The sequence below is a fragment of the Theropithecus gelada genome, chromosome 9 (genome assembly GCF_003255815.1).
Source record: "Theropithecus gelada isolate Dixy chromosome 9, Tgel_1.0, whole genome shotgun sequence".
NCBI classification, from domain to species: Eukaryota; Metazoa; Chordata; class Mammalia; order Primates; family Cercopithecidae; genus Theropithecus; species Theropithecus gelada.
This window is the reverse complement of record NC_037677.1, coordinates 40,254,342-40,262,276: the sequence shown is the minus strand read 5'-3', so window position 1 is coordinate 40,262,276 and position 7,935 is coordinate 40,254,342.

Below are 7,935 nucleotides of genomic sequence, written 5' to 3'. Positions count from 1 at the left end.
TTCTGATTTTATACATCTATGATTTGGATGGAAACAAAAGTGAATCTCTGACCTTCTGGTCACCTCTCTGACTAGCTCTCCCATTCCTGTACATTTACTCCAGGGGAAAGTGCAGAGGAGGTGGGCCACGCCAGGAGGGGCACAGCCATTGGGGAATCTGAATTAGTGGATTTCAAGCAAAGTTAGTATCTGGGGCTAGGACCACCTGGAAGCTCCTGTGGTCTTCCAGAGCTGACACAAGTGGCAATGAAAATGGCCTGAAGGAGAGGTAAAGCGACTTGCTACAATAGCCACTGGCCCTTGCCTCTGGGTTTGCCTTTTGTCTTCTCTTCCTTGCTCTTTAAACCTGGCTATCCTTACCCTCCCTTGGAGAACACTCTTCCCAAGACTGACTGTAAAGTAAGGCTGCCCCTGCAAAGCCCAAAGATGAGCCTGGCTGAGAAACAAGGAATACTCTCCCGGCTCTCCAGACTCCTCTCTCCCCACTGTTGGTGAAGCTCATGGCTGGTGAAATCTTGGCACGTTTAACCTCTCCATACAAGTAACTCCTTGATTGTAGATTTTGGAAGCATCTGAAAATACAAGATAGCGTTAAAGTATGCATGTGTGTGTTCGAAAGAACAGATGGGAAAATCCCTTTCCCATAGCTATTAATAACTCTTTCCAGGCACTAAAAGAACAACAGCCATAACTCTCACCCATCCAAAAAGTGCTGAGCACAGCACTTTCTTACTTTACACACCTCCTCCCTCCTAATTTTTCACTGATTGGATTTCTGTTCTGATAACTCTCTTTAAAAATTTAGTTTTATGGGAATTTCTCCCGTGTCTGAGCTCTTTCATTTGGCCAAGCTCTTCACTTCTGTGGCTGCCTCTTCTACCCTGTGAAACTGGACCAGGGTGGCATCTGCTCCCAGAGGTGCTGCAGCCCCAAACAGGCATGATCATCATGTGGCTAGGGCCACTCAGTGCAGTTCCAGAAGACCCTAACTCCCCACAGAAGAATCGCCATGTGGGCCAAGTCCTACATCTTCTGGCACTTGAGGTCCCTTCATTTTGTCTCCTGCCACTTGATAGAGGCCTGGTGTTGAATGAGCACTCTGTGAATGCTTGTGGAATGAGGATTTTCACCTCTCACCTCTGCTCCCTCTGCTAACCAAGTTCTCAAGATTCTTGGTCACATCATGGCCTTTCCTGGGTTTGAGTCTTTGAACAAGAACAAGGTGTTCTGTCTGCCCATCTTGCCTTAAGAGCACCCATTTTCCAGTTTCCTGATGTTGAGTCCCTGTGTGTTTACCTTTGAAAGGAATAATTTGAAAATTTGCAAAAGGGTTGAAAAGTGGAAAATGGTGCCGTAAATAGTCTGAGACATAAAGGAAATTTTTGATGAAAGGAAGTCAGTGGCATTGGAACCAGTGGTTTCCAGGATTCAGCACTGAAATGGGATAGGAATGGATGGGCTTCCCCAGAGAGTGTGAACCCCCCCAGCTTGAAATAGCAGGGCTGGGAGCACTGAGGCCAGGGTAGGAAGCAGGTTGGAGGGAAGGACTTGGAGGACCACACTAACACCCTGCCCAAGCTTCACTTGGCTCAGCCTGCAAGCCGGGGAAAGGAAGATGTGCCTGTAGGCTTTGAGCACCAGTGGGCAGAAGCGCAGAATGTCTCAGCTGGCTCAGAGCTGCACAATACACCCAGGAAACACCAGCCCCAATTACTCGGCCCTGCAGTGAACCCCTAATTCTTCTGGCAGCTGAGGCAGGATGAGCTAAGTTTGTATGAATGAGGGAAGTTGATCAAAATTTACTATTGAGTGAAAACATGAGTCACAAAAATTATATTTCCATATAGTACACACAAGCATGCACAAATACACACACAGACACACACACACACACACAGAGAGAGAGAGAGAGAGAGAGAGAGAGAGAGAGAGACATCCCTACATCCCTGAAGGGATTTACAACCAAACGAACTCGGGATTCAGATTCAGAACTGGACTTTCTCTTACAGGTGCTGTCTTATTTCTCCTCTCATGCAATGATCTGGTTCCTGATTCTGAGGGACTGGCTGATTCTGAATTCCTGTTGGTCATGCTTTGGGGAAGAAACCTCCAGTCTCCTGACTGTGCATCTCAAACCCTGATTTCCCTTCCAGGACAGTTCCCTGTGTGCGCCTGCAGCCAATTTGCTTGCTAGGTTGACTATAGCCTCCCAGTAGAATCTATAGATTATCTGTGGGATGTTTGCGCTCCATTGAGCCTAGTTTGATACATAAATGTTCAATTGACCACATCATTTAAGTAATGTCCAAATTGTGTCACTGGAGGGCTCTGGTTGGGGGCTGGACCTCAGGGGCCTGCAGAAAGATACTTGGATTTTCTCATAAGTTTAAAGGGGACTGGATCTCGGCTGCCACTGCCATGTCACTACCCTCTTTTACTCAGCCTCTGCATAACCCCTGGTTCTGATGGTGCACAGGTGGGAAGGCCATTGTGCCTCCCTTATTCTGGGCCACAGGGGACACCCAGCTCTGAGCACTCAGCCAGAGGCCTCAGGAACACCCCAGGGAGACTGGCACCCAGCCAGCTCATTGCCTGACTTGGCTGCAGCCCCAGCCTGTCTTTGAGGTATTTAGAAAGTGCAGCATGAATGCCTCTGGCATGGCCCCAGCTGTGGGAAAATAAAATGCATCATTTCTCAGAGACAAGTTCTCAGTGTCAAGTTCAGTGTCATTCAAGTGGCCCCTAACAGAAGAGTGTGCTTCCTGTCCAGGGAGTATTGCCCTTCCATGTTGGACAACTGCAGGCGTCACTGGCCAGAGGACACAGGGACAACCTGAGAGAGACCTGGTTCTGATTTTCTATAAAGAAAATTCATCACCTGAATTTCCACTATTTTAATACAATCTCCATTGTTAAAAAATAAACTTTGGCACACTGAAATTTCAGAGTTTATTTAAGCTGTGATTCATGAATTGGGCAGCTCCAAACTAGGGTGGTTTGGAACTCCCCAGAGGTAGATGAAAAGCTTTAAAAGGGTGAATGTGGAAGCAGAGCAAACAAATTAGTTGGTTAAAATTTGAGCAATGGCCTTATTTGGACTATGTAGGTGGGAAGTTCAAAATGATATAACTAATAATGTTCAGTTGGCTGGTGGTGGGCTGAGCTTAAGTTTAATTTTTAAAAAATTAGTCATATATAGGAAACGAGTCTGAGTTAGGTTTCAGTGGTTTGTTTATATAGAAACCCAGGACATAGGAGCCACCTCAGTCTAATGGCCTCCCCATTTAATTATTTTAACATCGTTAGTGTTCTAGAACCAACCTTTATATTTTAAAGCATATATAGAGCACTCTCTCTCACACACACACATACACACATGTGTACATATGCATACGTATTTATTTTTGCGTATTGGTCTTTTATCCTGTGAGCTTGCTGAACTTACTTATTCTAGGTTGGTTGGTTTGTTTGTAAATTTCTTGGAATTTTCCATGTATACTATTATTCTCATCTCCCAGTATTGAAACTTTTTCTTTCCAACCTATGTGCCTTTTAGTTTCTTTTCATTTCTCATTGTGCTGGCTGGATTTTCTAGTACTATGCTGAATGACAGTGGTGAGAGTGGACATCCTTGTCTTGTTCTAGAGCTTAGGTGCAAGCACTTGGTCTTTCACTGTTAAGTATAATAGCTGTGGATACTTTGTAGATGTTCTTTATTTCTAAACTTCTAGTCCTCAGTGGTCCCCTATCCGTGAATCTTTTTTTTTTTTTTGCTCAATTAAACTCTGTTAAATTTAATTTATCTAAGGTTTTTCTTTTAAAAGTTATATCTGAAATATTTTTGCTTGTTTGTTTTTTAAACTATGTATAGTTGGGTCATATTTTTGCTTTAATCCACCCTGTCAGTCTCTGTTTCTGCTTTTCATTTGGTGTGTTTAGACTATTTACGTGTTCAATAGTTATTGATCTATTATTTGATCAATATAATATAATATTGAGGTTATCTACCATTTTATTTTTCATTTTCTGATTATTTTGGTTGCTTGTCTTTATGTTTTCTTTTTATTCACTTCCTGTGGGAGGCTTGAATATTTTTAGAATTCCATTTTGACTTAGATAGTGTTTTCCAATGTATCTCATTGCGTATCTTTTTAGTGATTACTTATGTAAATTATATGTACATAACTTATCACAGCCCATTTGGGTTGACATTGTAGCAGTCTGAATGAATTAGAACACTTACCTACTCTTATGCCCCTTTACCCTCCCCCATTCTTAATATAATCATCTTTAATATTTCCTCTACATGTGTTGGGAGCTATACAGACATTATTACAAGTTTTGCTCCAGTGGTCAAACATACATTAGGAAATTTAAGAGGAGTAAAGTCTGTTGTATTTACCCGTATTTTTGCTTTTTCTGTCATTCATTCTTTCTTCCTGATGTTCCTGTACCCTTCTTTTATGAATTCCTTTCTGTTTAATGAACTTCCTTTAGACATTTACAGTAGGTCTGCTGGTGACAGATTTTCTTGGTTTTACTTTATCAGAGAATGTCTTGATTTCCCCTTATCCCCTGAATGATATTTTTTCACTGGATATAGAATTCTGAGCTGACAGCTCTTTTCTTTCAGCACTTGAAAAATGTGCCTTTTCCTTCTTGCCCCCGTGGTTTCTGAAGAGAAATCTTTTGTTCTTTGAGATGTTTTTATGCTGTGGTTAAGTTATTCTTTCCCTCTGACTACTTTGAAAAATTTTTCCTTGTCTTTAGTTTTCAGAAATTTGACTATGATATATTTTAGTATAAATTTCTTTGGTTTTATTCTGTTTATGGTTTTCTCAGCCTCTTGAATATGTAAATTTATATATATTTCCAAATTTGTAAATTTTCTGACATTATATTTTGAATACTTTTTCAGCCTCCACTCCTGTTCTCCTTTCCTTTGGGGACTTTAGTGACACAAATGTTAGACCCTTAGTTATAGTTCCACATGTCCCTGAGTTTATACATAAAAGACATCAGGTATATATATGTTAAATATAAATATATATCTTTAATGTATCTTCTTTCTGTTGTTCTTTCCTTTGTCGGGTATATTCTATTTTATTTTCAAGTTTACTGATTCTTTCCTCTCTTTTCTTCATTCTGCTGTTGAGTTCATCCATTGAGTTTTTCTTTCTGCTTTTGCATTTTTTAATTCTAAAATTCCTATTTTGTTCTTATTCATATCTTTTATTTCTTTGTTATACTTTTCTTTTCTTTTTTGGTGGGGGGGACAGTCTCGTTCTGTTGCCCAGGCTGGTATTGCAGTGTTGAGATCTCAGCTCACTGCAACCTCTGCCTCCTGGATTCAAGCACTCCTCCTGTCTCAGCCTCCCGAGTAGCTGGTATTACAGGCATGCACCACCACGTCCGGCTAATTTTTTTTTGTATTTTTAGTAGAGACGGGGTTTCACCATATTGGCCAGGCTGGTCTTGAACTCCTGACCTTATGATCCATCCACCTCAGCCTCCCAAAGCGCCGGGATTACAGGGGTGAGCCACCGCACCCAGCCTCTTTGCTATAATTTTCTATTCTTTTCCAAACATCTTTATCTTTGCTCCTTGAAACATTTTTGTGGTGCCTGCTTTGAAATCCTTGTCGGAAATATTCCAACATCTGTGTCATCTTGATGTTGTAATTTGTTAATGATCTTTTCTCATTCAAATTGAGATCTTCTTGGATCCTGGTATGTTTAATTGAATCCCGGACACCTTAGCTATTATGCTGCAAGACTTTGGATACTGATTAAGTCTTGTGTTTTAGCAGGTCTCCTCTGATGACATCTTAGCCATGAGTGGAAAGGGTATCTCTTTACTACTGGGTGGGCATTGAAGTTGAGGCTCCTGACAAGGTGTCTAGAGACACTATGGGAGGTGGGAGGGAACTCATTACTGCTTAGCAAAGATGAAATTCCAGCCTCCACACTTAGTCTTCTTGACTTAGGAAAACTTGGGCAGGTTTGAGGGAGCCCCCTTACTCTCTGGCAAGAGTGGAAGTGCAAGCTCTCTACCCAGCCTTTGCTAATGGGATAAAAGTGGGGCTGCAGGTTTTTTCCTGTGGTGTTCTGCTGGAGTAGAATGGTTATTGTCTGTCTTGTGAGGCTGTACAATTCCTGGTCCCTTGGCTAAAGTAAATAGCTTTTTCTTGTGGAGGATTGGGAGTGCTATTTTTGTCTGTATCTGTTGGCATTTCTGGGTCATTAGCTTCTCTAATACCTAGTCTGGAATATATGAGGCCAGAAGAAAATTCATAGAACTCACCATTATATCATTTGTTGGATTCTGAGGTCCCTAACTGGTCTGCCTTTTTTCTATTTACTTTTCAGTCTTCTAATTTTTTAAAAAATAAAGTCCAGATTTTTAACTATACTCAGCAGGAGGAATAGTTTAATATGTACAGCTACGCCCCCTTGGTAGAGCCTCTATCATTTTGTTTTTAATGTGTGTGTGTGTGTGTGTTTTTTAAACAGTTTACTGCTCAGTTTTGCTTTTACCCTAACTGAATTTCTTTACTTTTGAGTGAGGAAATTCAGCCCATTCACAATGACTCCAAAATCCTGCTATAAAACAATGCATTTCTTCCATTTTGTTTACTACCTTTGTGCTTTGCAGTGATTACCTTTTCTTTTTTAGTTTGCTGATTTAATCAAGTAAAATTTTATCTTTCTTCCCTGTGCCCCAATGTCTTTAACTTGGATGATCTATTATGCTTCTCGATTGCACTTTGAGTGGCCTCCTATGTGGCCCACAGCTACTAAGTATAGTGCTCCATTGATCCTCTGTCCATATTTTGAGGTTCTGGGAGAGTATTCAGTAGGAACACAAAAGCTGTGACTTCTCAATCTGTTCTTTGGAGCAAGTTTACATGCTTATATTTCTCTAAAAGAGCATAAGAAAACTAAGTTGTAGAGGTAGGACCCAGAGGCAGTGGATCACACTGACTTTAGGGGTATCTGAATGCAGCTGTCTTCCCTGGGCAAGATGACAATCCCAAGGAAGTTACGGCCCTAAAACCTCACATTGTCACCATCTGAGTCTGTTCCACATTAAATGAACCCACTAGCCACAGCCTAAAGGGGACCTGGAGAGTCCACTTTGCGTAGGGAAAATAATTTCAAAGAAGTCCCTCTTGTCTTCAGCTGGTTCTTCTTAAAAGGTGACATGAGGATATAACCCAGCATCTCAAAGCATCTCAACCGTCTGTCTTTTGGGTACAGGCCCTCCTTATCCATCATACTATTTTGGTGAATGAAGATGAAGTACCTTGGCCTGGAGCCACCTGGACTGACAGGATTTTAGGTTAATTGTCTCCACCTGGGACTTGTCCATCATTACGGTTATCTTCTAAAGTCCGCTTATGTTTTAGACATAGTTGGTGCAGAAAAGCAAAGATTTGTGGAAATTATTTATTTATTTATTTATTTCTGAAGCAGAAGCACATCCTGAAAGGCCTCACAAGTTCAGGTATTCACTCAAATTAGGTCAGAACACGGGAAGATGAACCTTATGTGTGCCCCATCGGACTCTGAACACTTGCTTAGCCTCTCTATGCCTCAATATTCCCCTCAATAATTTATTTTATTTTAGAGATAGGTTCTTGCTATGTTGCCCAAGCTGATCTCAAAGTTCTGGGCTCAAGCTATCCTCCTGCCTCAGTTCCCAGGTATCTGGAACTATAGGTGGCATTCTTATTTTTAGGAGTCATAGCATAAAGAAATAAATTAGATAAATGTAAAGTATATCAGGTGATGATACGTGTTAAGAGAAAAGCAAGTCAGGAAAGGAGATATGGAGGAGGTTGGAGGGGGCTGAAGCTTTAAATAGGTTACTCAGAGAACTCCTCACCTAGAAGAGGGCATTGTGCAAGGATCTGAAGGAGGTGGGGGAGGAAGC